Source organism: Bactrocera oleae, chromosome 5, assembly GCF_042242935.1.
Source record: "Bactrocera oleae isolate idBacOlea1 chromosome 5, idBacOlea1, whole genome shotgun sequence".
NCBI classification, from domain to species: Eukaryota; Metazoa; Arthropoda; class Insecta; order Diptera; family Tephritidae; genus Bactrocera; species Bactrocera oleae.
In genome coordinates this window covers 21,431,160-21,444,295 of record NC_091539.1, presented here as the reverse complement: position 1 = coordinate 21,444,295, position 13,136 = coordinate 21,431,160, and positions in this window count along the sequence as shown.

Sequence of the window (13,136 nt, the reverse complement as noted above, 5' to 3'; positions counted from 1 at the left end):
TAAAGTAAAATTTTAATGTTATTACGGTATCAACAAATTAATATAACCGAAACAATTTACAAAATTGCACTTTCTTAGTTTTAGACTCAAAGTCGATTTTCTCTTTAATTGTATATTAGTGCTCGAACAAAATACCGCTTATACTGAAAAACATAACTTTTACTGATTTGTGTTAAAGTAAAATTTTTATGTTATTACAGTATTATAAAATAACCGAAAAAATTTACAAATTTGCGCGTACTTAGTTTTAGACTCAAAGTCGATTTTCTCTTTAATTGTATACTAGTGCTCGAACAATGTCCCGCTTATACTGAAAAACATAACTTTTACTGATTTGTGTTAAAGTAAAATTTTCATTTTATTACGGTATTAACAAATTAATATAACCGAAACAATTTACAAAATTGCACTTTCTTAGTTTTAGACTCAAAGTCGATTTTCTCTTTAATTGTATATTAGTGCTCGAACAATATCCCGCTTATACTGAAAAACATAACTTTTACTGCTTTGCGCTAAAGTAAAATTTTCATTTTATTACGGTATTAACAAATTACTATAACCGAAACAATTTACAAAATTGCACTTTCTTAGTTTTAGACTCAAAGTCGATTTTCTCTTTAATTGGATATAAGTGCTCGAACAAAATACCGCTTATACTGAAAAACATAACTTTTACTGATTTGTGTTAAAGTAAAATTTTCATGTTATTACGGTATTAACAAATTAATATAACCTAAACAATTTACAAAATTGCACTTTCTTAGTTTTAGACTCAAAGTCGATTTTCTCTTTAATTGTATATTAGTGCTCGAACAATGTACCGCTAATACTGAAAAACATCACTTATACTGTTTTGCGTTAAAGTAAAATTTTAATGTTATTACGGTATTAACAAATTAATATAACCGAAACAATTTACAAAATTGCACTTTCTTAGTTTTAGACTCAAAGTCGATTTTCTCTTTAATTGTATATAAGTGATCGAACAAAATACCGCTTATACTGAAAAACATAACTTTTACTGATTTGTGTTAAAGTAAAATTTTCATTTTATTACGGTATTAACAAATTAATATAACCGAAACAATTTACAAAATTGCACTTTCTTAGTTTTAGACTCAAAGTCGATTTTCTCTTTAATTGGATATAAGTGCTCGAACAAAATACCGCTTATACTGAAAAACATAACTTTTACTGATTTGTGCTAAAGTAAAATTTTCATGTTATTACGGTATTAACAAATTAATATAACCGAAACAATTTACAAAATTGCACTTTCTTAGTTTTAGACTCAAAGTCGATTTTCTCTTTAATTGTATATTAGTGCTCGAACAATGTACCGCTAATACTGAAAAACATCACTTATACTGTTTTGCGTTAAAGTAAAATTTTAATGTTATTACGGTATTAACAAATTAATATAACCGAAACAATTTACAAAATTGCACTTTCTTAGTTTTAGACTCAAAGTCGATTTTCTCTTTAATTGTATATTAGTGCTCGAACAATGTACCGCTAATACTGAAAAACATCACTTATACTGTTTTGCGTTAAAGTAAAATTTTAATGTTATTACGGTATTAACAAATTAATATAACCGAAACAATTTACAAAATTGCACTTTCTTAGTTTTAGACTCAAAGTCGATTTTCTTTTAATTGTATATTAGTGCTCGAACAAAATACCGGCTATACTGAAAAACATAACTTTTACTGATTTGTGTTAAAGTAAAATTTTCATGTTATTACAAGGTTATAAAATAACCGAAAAAATTTACAAAATTGCACTTACTTAGTTTTAGACTCAAAGTCGATTTTCTCTTTAATTGTATATTAGTGCTCGAACAATGTCCCGCTTATACTGAAAAACATAACTTTTACTGCTTTCCGCTAAAGTCAAATTTTCATTTTATTACGGTATTAACAAATTAATATAACCGAAACAATTTACAAAATTGCACTTTCTTAGTTTAAGACTCAAAGTCGATGTTTTGTTTAGTTGTATATAAGTGCTCGAACAAAATACCGCTTATACTGAAAAACATAACTTTTACTGGTTTGTGTGAAAGTAAAATTTTCATGTTATTACGGTATGAACAAATTAATATAACCGAAACAATTTACAAAATTGCACTTTCTTAGTTTTAGACTCAAAGTCGATTTTCTCTTTAATTGTATATAAGTGCTCGAACAAAATACCGCTTATTCTGAAAAACATATCTTTTACTGATTTGTGTTAAAGTAAAATTTTAATGTTATTACAGTATTAACAAATTAATATAACTGAAAAAATTTACACAACTGCACTTTCTAATGTTTTAGACTCAAAACGATTTTCTCTTTAATTGTATATTAGTGCTTGAACAATGTACTGCTAATACTGAAAAACATCACTTAAACTGTTTTGCGTTAAAGTAAAATTTTAATGTTATTACGGTATTAACAAATTATAATAACCGAAACAATTTACAAAATTGCACTTTCTTAGTTTTAGACTCAAAGTCGATTTTCTCTTTAATTGTATATTAGTGCTCGAACAAAATACCGCTTATACTGAAAAACATAACTTTTACTGATTTGTGTTAAAGTAAAATTTTCATTATATTACAGTATTATAAAATAACCGAAAAAATTTACAAAATTGCACTTACTTAGTTTTAGACTCAAAGTCGATTTTCTCTTTAATTGTATATTAGTTCTCGAACAATATCCCGCTTATACTGAAAAACATAACTTTTACTGCTTTGCGCTAAAGTAAAATTTTCATTTTATTACGGTATTAACAAATTACTATAACCGAAACAATTTACAAAATTGCACTTTCTTAGTTTTAGACTCAAAGTCGATTTTCTCTTTAATTGGATATAAGTGCTCGAACAAAATACCGCTTATACTGAAAAACATAACTTTTACTGATTTGTGTTAAAGTAAAATTTTCATGTTATTACGGTATTAACAAATTAATATAACCGAAACAATTTACAAAATTGCACTTTCTTAGTTTTAGACTCAAAGTCGATTTTCTCTTTAATTGTATATTAGTGCTCGACCAATGTACCGCTAATACTGAAAAACATCACTTATACTGTTTTGCGTTAAAGTAAAATTTTAATGTTATTAACATCACTTATACTGTTTATTACGGTATTAACAAATTAATATAACCGAAACAATTTACAAAATTGCACTTTCTTAGTTTTAGACTCAAAGTCGATTTTCTCTTTAAGTGTATATTAGTGCTCGAACAATGTCCCGCTTATACTGAAAAACATAACTTTTACTGCTTTGCGCTAAAGTAAAATTTTCATTTTATTACGGTATTAACAAATTAATATAACCGAAACAATTTACAAAATTGCACTTTCTAAGTTTTAGACTCAAAGTCGATTTTCTCTTTAATTGTATATTAGTGCTCGAACAATGTACCGCTAATACTGAAAGACATCACTTATACTGTTGTGCGTTAAAGTAAAATTTTAATGTTATTACGGTATTAACAAATTAATATAACCGAAACAATTTACAAAATTGCACTTTCTTAGTTTTAGACTCAAAGTCGATTTTCTTTTAATTGTATATTAGTGCTCGAACAAAATACCGGCTATACTGAAAAACATAACTTTTACTGATTTGTGTTAAAGTAAAATTTTCATGTTATTACAAGGTTATAAAATAACCGAAAAAATTTACAAAATTGCACTTACTTAGTTTTAGACTCAAAGTCGATTTTCTCTTTAATTGTATATTAGTGCTCGAACAATGTCCCGCTTATACTGAAAAACATAACTTTTACTGCTTTCCGCTAAAGTCAAATTTTCATTTTATTACGGTATTAACAAATTAATATAACCGAAACAATTTACAAAATTGCACTTTCTTAGTTTAAGACTCAAAGTCGATGTTTTGTTTAGTTGTATATAAGTGCTCGAACAAAATACCGCTTATACTGAAAAACATAACTTTTACTGGTTTGTGTGAAAGTAAAATTTTCATGTTATTACGGTATTAACAAATTAATATAACCGAAACAATTTACAAAATTGCACTTTCTTAGTTTTAGACTCAAAGTCGATTTTCTCTTTAATTGTATATAAGTGCTCGAACAAAATACCGCTTATTCTGAAAAACATATCTTTTACTGATTTGTGTTAAAGTAAAATTTTAATGTTATTACAGTATTAACAAATTAATATAACTGAAAAAATTTACACAACTGCACTTTCTAATGTTTTAGACTCAAAACGATTTTCTCTTTAATTGTATATTAGTGCTTGAACAATGTACTGCTAATACTGAAAAACATCACTTAAACTGTTTTGCGTTAAAGTAAAATTTTCATGTTATTACGGTATTAACAAATTAATATAACCGAAACAATTTACAAAATTGCACTTTCTTAGTTTTAGACTCAAAGTCGATTTTCTCTTTAATTGTATATAAGTGCTCGAACAATATCCCGCTTATACTGAAAAACATAACTTTTACTGATTTGTGTTAAAGTAAAATTTTCATTATATTACAGTATTATAAAATAACCGAAAAAATTTACAAAATTGCACTTACTTAGTTTTAGACTCAAAGTCGATTTTCTCTTTAATTGTATATTAGTGCTCGAACAATATCCCGCTTATACTGAAAAACATAACTTTTACTGCTTTGCGCTAAAGTAAAATTTTCATTTTATTACGGTATTAACAAATTACTATAACCGAAACAATTTACAAAATTGCACTTTCTTAGTTTTAGACTCAAAGTCGATTTTCTCTTTAATTGGATATAAGTGCTCGAACAAAATACCGCTTATACTGAAAAACATAACTTTTACTGATTTGTGTTAAAGTAAAATTTTCATGTTATTACGGTATTAACAAATTAATATAACCGAAACAATTTACAAAATTGCACTTTCTTAGTTTTAGACTCAAAGTCGATTTTCTCTTTAATTGTATATTAGTGCTCGACCAATGTACCGCTAATACTGAAAAACATCACTTATACTGTTTTGCGTTAAAGTAAAATTTTAATGTTATTAACATCACTTATACTGTTTATTACGGTATTAACAAATTAATATAACCGAAACAATTTACAAAATTGCACTTTCTTAGTTTTAGACTCAAAGTCGATTTTCTCTTTAATTGTATATTAGTGCTCGAACAATGTCCCGCTTATACTGAAAAACATAACTTTTACTGCTTTGCGCTAAAGTAAAATTTTCATTTTATTACGGTATTAACAAATTAATATAACCGAAACAATTTACAAAATTGCACTTTCTAAGTTTTAGACTCAAAGTCGATTTTCTCTTTAATTGTATATTAGTGCTCGAACAATGTACAGCTAATACTGAAAAACATCACTTATACTGTTGTGCGTTAAAGTAAAATTTTAATGTTATTACAGTATTAACAAATTAATATAACCGAAAAAAGTTACACAACTGCACTTTCTTAGTTTTAGACTCAAAACGATTTTCTCTTTAATTGTATATTAGTGAAAACATAACTTTTACTGATTTGCGTTAAAGTAAAATTTTCATGTTATTACAGTATTAACAAATTAATAAAACCGAAAAAATTTACACAACTGCACTTTCTTAGTTTTAGACTCAAAGTCGATTTTCTCTTTAATTGTATATTAGTGCTCGAACAATGTACCGCTAATACTGAAAAACATCACTTATACTGTTTTGCGTTAAAGTAAAATTTTCATTTTAATACGGTATTAACAAATTAGTATAACCGAAACAATTTACAAAATTGCACTTTCTTAGTTTTAGACTCAAAGTCGATTTTCTCTTTAATTGTATATAAGTGCTCGAACAAAATACCGCTTATACTGAAAAACATAACTTTTACTGATTTGTGTTAAAGTAAAATTTTCATTTTATTACGGTATTAACAAATTAATATAACCGAAACAATTTACAAAATTGCACTTTCTTAGTTTTAGACTCAAAGTCGATTTTCTTTTAATTGTATATTAGTGCTCGAACAAAATACCGGCTATACTGAAAAACATAACTTTTACTGTTTTGCGTTAAAGTAAAATTTTAATGTTATTACGGTATTAACAAATTAATATAACCGAAACAATTTACAAAATTGCACTTTCTTAGTTTTAGACTCAAAGTCGATTTTCTCTTTAATTGTATATTAGTGCTCGAACAATGTACCGCTAATACTGAAAAACATCACTTATACTGTTTTGCGTTAAAGTAAAATTTTAATGTTATTACGGTATTAACAAATTAATATAACCGAAACAATTTACAAAATTGCACTTTCTTAGTTTTAGACTCAAAGTCGATTTTCTCTTTAATTGTATATTAGTGCTCGAACAATATCCCGCTTATACTGAAAAACATAACTTTTACTGCTTTGCGCTAAAGTAAAATTTTCATTTTATTACGGTGTTAACAAATTAATATAACCGAAACAATTTACAAAATTGCACTTTCTTAGTTTTAGACTCAAAGTCAATTTTCTCTTTAATTGTATATTAGTGCTCGAACAAAATACCGCTTATACTGAAAAACATAACTTTTACTGATTTGTGTTAAAGTAAAATTTTCATTATATTACAGTATTACAAAATAACCGAAAAAATTTACAAAATTGCACTTACTTAGTTTTAGACTCAAAGTCGATTTTCTCTTTAATTGTATATTAGTGCTCGAACAAAATACCGGCTATACTGAAAAACATAACTTTTACTGATTTGTGTTAAAGTAAAATTTTCATGTTATTACAAGGTTATAAAATAACCGAAAAAATTTACAAAATTGCACTTACTTAGTTTTAGACTCAAAGTCGATTTTCTCTTTAATTGTATATTAGTGCTCGAACAATGTCCCGCTTATACTGAAAAACATAACTTTTACTGCTTTCCGCTAAAGTCAAATTTTCATTTTATTACGGTATTAACAAATTATTATAACCGAAACAATTTACAAAATTGCACTTTCTTAGTTTTAGACTCAAAGTCGATTTTCTCTTTAATTGTATATTAGTGCTCGAACAATATCCCGCTTATACTGAAAAACATAACTTTTACTGATTTGTGTTAAAGTAAAATTTTCATTTTATTACGGTATTAACAAATTAATATAACCGAAACAATTTACAAAATTGCACTTTCTTAGTTTTAGACTCAAAGTCGATTTTCTTTTAATTGTATATTAGTGCTCGAACAAAATACCGGCTATACTGAAAAACATAACTTTTACTGATTTGTGTTAAAGTAAAATTTTCATGTTATTACAAGGTTATAAAATAACCGAAAAAATTTACAAAATTGCACTTACTTAGTTTTAGACTCAAAGTCGATTTTCTCTTTAATTGTATATTAGTGCTCGAACAATGTCCCGCTTATACTGAAAAACATAACTTTTACTGCTTTCCGCTAAAGTCAAATTTTCATTTTATTACGGTATTAACAAATTATTATAACCGAAACAATTTACAAAATTGCACTTTCTTAGTTTTAGACTCAAAGTCGATGTTTTGTTTAATTGTATATAAGTGCTCGAACAAAATACCGCTTATACTGAAAAACATAACTTTTACTGGTTTGTGTGAAAGTAAAATTTTCATGTTATTACGGTATTAACAAATTAATATAACCGAAACAATTTACAAAATTGCACTTTCTTAGTTTTAGACTCAAAGTCGATTTTCTCTTTAATTGTATATTAGTGCTCGAACAAAATACCGCTTATTCTGAAAAACATATCTTTTACTGATTTGTGTTAAAGTAAAATTTTAATGTTATTACAGTATTAACAAATTAATATAACCGAAAAAATTTACACAACTGCACTTTCTTAGTTTTAGACTCAAAACGATTTTCTGTTTAATTGTATATTAGTGCTTGAACAATGTACTGCTAATACTGAAAAACATCACTTATACTGTTTTGCGTTAAAGTAAAATTTTAATGTTATTACGGGATTAACAAATTATAATAACCGAAACAATTTACAAAATTGCACTTTCTTAGTTTTAGACTCAAAGTCGATTTTCTCTTTAATTGTATATTAGTGCTCGAACAAAATACCGCTTATACTGAAAAACATAACTTTTACTGATTTGTGTTAAAGTAAAATTTTCATTATATTACAGTATTATAAAATAACCGTAAAAATTTACAAAATTGCACTTACTTAGTTTTAGACTCAAAGTCGATTTTCTCTTTAATTGTATATTAGTGCTCGAACAATATCCCGCTTATACTGAAAAACATAACTTTTACTGCTTTGCGCTAAAGTAAAATTTTCATTTTATTACGGTATTAACAAATTAATATAACCGAAACAATTTACAAAATTGCACTTTCTTAGTTTTAGACTCAAAGTCGATTTTCTCTTTATTTGTATATAAGTGCTCGAACAAAATACCGCTTATACTGAAAAACATAACTTTTACTGATTTGTGTTAAAGTAAAATTTTCATGTTATTACGGTATTAACAAATTAATATAACCGAAACAATTTACAAAATTGCACTTTCTTAGTTTTAGACTCAAAGTCGATTTTCTCTTTAATTGTATATTAGTGCTCGAACAATGTACCGCTAATACTGAAAAACATCACTTATACTGTTTTGCGTTAAAGTAAAATTTTCATTTTATTACGGTATTAACAAATTATTATAACCGAAACAATTTACAAAATTGCACTTTCTTAGTTTTAGACTCAAAGTCGATTTTCTCTTTAATTGTATATTAGTGCTCGAACAATATCCCGCTTATACTGAAAAACATAACTTTTACTGATTTGTGTTAAAGTAAAATTTTCATTTTATTACGGTATTAACAAATTAATATAACCGAAACAATTTACAAAATTGCACTTTCTTAGTTTTAGACTCAAAGTCGATTTTCTTTTAATTGTATATTAGTGCTCGAACAAAATACCGGCTATACTGAAAAACATAACTTTTACTGATTTGTGTTAAAGTAAAATTTTCATGTTATTACAAGGTTATAAAATAACCGAAAAAATTTACAAAATTGCACTTACTTAGTTTTAGACTCAAAGTCGATTTTCTCTTTAATTGTATATTAGTGCTCGAACAATGTCCCGCTTATACTGAAAAACATAACTTTTACTGCTTTCCGCTAAAGTCAAATTTTCATTTTATTACGGTATTAACAAATTATTATAACCGAAACAATTTACAAAATTGCACTTTCTTAGTTTTAGACTCAAAGTCGATTTTCTCTTTAATTGTATATTAGTGCTCGAACAATATCCCGCTTATACTGAAAAACATAACTTTTACTGATTTGTGTTAAAGTAAAATTTTCATTTTATTACGGTATTAACAAATTAATATAACCGAAACAATTTACAAAATTGCACTTTCTTAGTTTTAGACTCAAAGTCGATTTTCTTTTAATTGTATATTAGTGCTCGAACAAAATACCGGCTATACTGAAAAACATAACTTTTACTGATTTGTGTTAAAGTAAAATTTTCATGTTATTACAAGGTTATAAAATAACCGAAAAAATTTACAAAATTGCACTTACTTAGTTTTAGACTCAAAGTCGATTTTCTCTTTAATTGTATATTAGTGCTCGAACAATGTCCCGCTTATACTGAAAAACATAACTTTTACTGCTTTCCGCTAAAGTCAAATTTTCATTTTATTACGGTATTAACAAATTATTATAACCGAAACAATTTACAAAATTGCACTTTCTTAGTTTTAGACTCAAAGTCGATGTTTTGTTTAATTGTATATAAGTGCTCGAACAAAATACCGCTTATACTGAAAAACATAACTTTTACTGGTTTGTGTGAAAGTAAAATTTTCATGTTATTACGGTATTAACAAATTAATATAACCGAAACAATTTACAAAATTGCACTTTCTTAGTTTTAGACTCAAAGTCGATTTTCTCTTTAATTGTATATTAGTGCTCGAACAAAATACCGCTTATTCTGAAAAACATATCTTTTACTGATTTGTGTTAAAGTAAAATTTTAATGTTATTACAGTATTAACAAATTAATATAACCGAAAAAATTTACACAACTGCACTTTCTTAGTTTTAGACTCAAAACGATTTTCTCTTTAATTGTATATTAGTGCTTGAACAATGTACTGCTAATACTGAAAAACATCACTTATACTGTTTTGCGTTAAAGTAAAATTTTAATGTTATTACGGTATTAACAAATTATAATAACCGAAACAATTTACAAAATTGCACTTTCTTAGTTTTAGACTCAAAGTCGATTTTCTCTTTAATTGTATATTAGTGCTCGAACAAAATACCGCTTATACTGAAAAACATAACTTTTACTGATTTGTGTTAAAGTAAAATTTTCATTATATTACAGTATTATAAAATAACCGAAAAAATTTACAAAATTGCACTTACTTAGTTTTAGACTCAAAGTCGATTTTCTCTTTAATTGTATATTAGTGCTCGAACAATATCCCGCTTATACTGAAAAACATAACTTTTACTGCTTTGCGCTAAAGTAAAATTTTCATTTTATTACGGTATTAACAAATTAATATAACCGAAACAATTTACAAAATTGCACTTTCTTAGTTTTAGACTCAAAGTCGATTTTCTCTTTAATTGTATATTAGTGCTCGAACAATGTACCGCTAATACTGAAAAACATCACTTATACTGTTTTGCGTTAAAGTAAAATTTTAATGTTATTAACATCACTTATACTGTTTATTACGGTATTAACAAATTAATATAACCGAAACAATTTACAAAATTGCACTTTCTTAGTTTTAGACTCAAAGTCGATTTTCTCTTTAATTGTATATTAGTGCTCGAACAATGTCCCGCTTATACTGAAAAACATAACTTTTACTGCTTTGCGCTAAAGTAAAATTTTCATTTTATTACGGTATTAACAAATTAATATAACCGAAACAATTTACAAAATTGCACTTTCTAAGTTTTAGACTCAAAGTCGATTTTCTCTTTAATTGTATATTAGTGCTCGAACAATGTACCGCTAATACTGAAAAACATCACTTATACTGTTTTGCGTAAAAGTAAAATTTTAATGTTATTACAGTATTAACAAATTAATATAACCGAAAAAATTTAGACAACTGCACTTTCTTAGTTCTAGACTCAAAGTCGATTTTCTCTTAATTGTATATTAGTGAAAACATAACTTTTACTGATTTGCGTTAAAAAAAATTTTCATGTTATTACAGTATTAACAAATTAATAAAACCGAAAAAATTTACACAACTGCACTTTCTTAGTTTTAGACTCAAAGTCGATTTTCTCTTAATTGTATATTAGTGAAAATATAACTTTTACTGATTTGCGTAAAAGTAAAATTTTCATTTTATTACGGTATTAACAAATTAATATAACCGAAACAATTTACAAAATTGCACTTTCTAAGTTTTAGACTCAAAGTCGATTTTCTCTTTAATTGTATATTAGTGCTCGAACAATGTACCGCTAATACTGAAAAACATCACTTATACTGTTTTGCGTTAAAGTAAAATTTTAATGTTATTACAGCATTAACAAATTAATATAACCGAAAAAAGTTACACAACTGCACTTTCTTAGTTTTAGACTCAAAACGATTTTCTCTTTAATTGTATATTAGTGAAAACATAACTTTTACTGATTTGCGTTAAAGTAAAATTTTCATGTTATTACAGTATTAACAAATTAATATAACCGAAACAATTTACAAAATTGCACTTTCTAAGTTTTAGACTCAAAGTCGATTTTCTCTTTAATTGTATATTAGTGCTCGAACAATCTACCGCTTATACTGAAAAACATCACTTATACTGTTTTGCGTTAAAGTAAAATTTTAATGTTATTACAGTATTAACAAATTAATATAACCGAAAAAATTTAGACAACTGCACTTTCTTAGTTCTAGACTCAAAGTCGATTTTCTCTTTAATTGTATATTAGTGAAAACATAACTTTTACTGATTTGCGTTAAAGTAAAATTTTCATGTTATTACAGTATTAACAAATTAATAAAACCGAAAAAATTTACACAACTGCACTTTCTTAGTTTTAGACTCAAAGTCGATTTTCTCTTTAATTGTATATTAGTGCTCGAACAATCTACCGCTTATACTGAAAAACATCACTTATACTGTTTTGCGTTAAAGTAAAATTTTAATGTTATTACATTATTAACAAATTAATATAACCAAAAATATTTAAAAAAATGCACTTTCTTAGTTTTAGACTCAAAGTCGATTTTTTTTATAATTGTATATTAATGCTCGAACAATCTACCGCTTATACTGAAAAGCATAACTTTTACTGATTTGCGTAAAAGTAAAATGTTCATGCTATTACAGTATTAAAAAATTAATATAACCGAAAAAATTTACAAAATTGCACTTTCTTAGTTTTAGACTCAAAGTCGATTTTCTTTTTAATTGTATATTAGTGCTCGAACAATGTACCGCTAATACTGAAAAACATCACTTATACTGTTTTGCGTTAAAGTAAAATTTTAATGTTATTACAGTATTAACAAATTAATATAACCGAAAAAATTTAGACAACTGCACTTTCTTAGTTCTAGACTCAAAGTCGATTTTCTCTTTAATTGTATATTAGTGAAAACATAACTTTTACTGATTTGCGTTAAAGTAAAATTTTCATGTTATTACAGTATTAACAAATTAATAAAACCGAAAAAATTTACACAACTGCACTTTCTTAGTTTTAGACTCAAAGTCGATTTTCTCTTTAATTATATATTAGTGCTCGAACAATCTACCGCTTATACTGAAAAACATCACTTATACTGTTTTGCGTTAAAGTAAAATTTTCATGTTATTACAGTATTAACAAATTAATATAACCGAAAAAATTTAGACAACTGCACTTTCTTAGTTCTAGACTCAAAGTCGATTTTCTCTTTAATTGTATATTAGTGAAAACATAACTTTTACTGATTTGCGTTAAAGTAAAATTTTCATGTTATTACAGTATTAACAAATTAATATAACCGAAAAAATTTAGACAACTGCACTTTCTTAGTTCTAGACTCAAAGTCGATTTTCTCTTTAATTGTATATTAGTGAAAAGCATAACTTTTACTGATTTGCGTAAAAGTAAAATGTTCATGCTATTACAGTATTAAAAAATTAA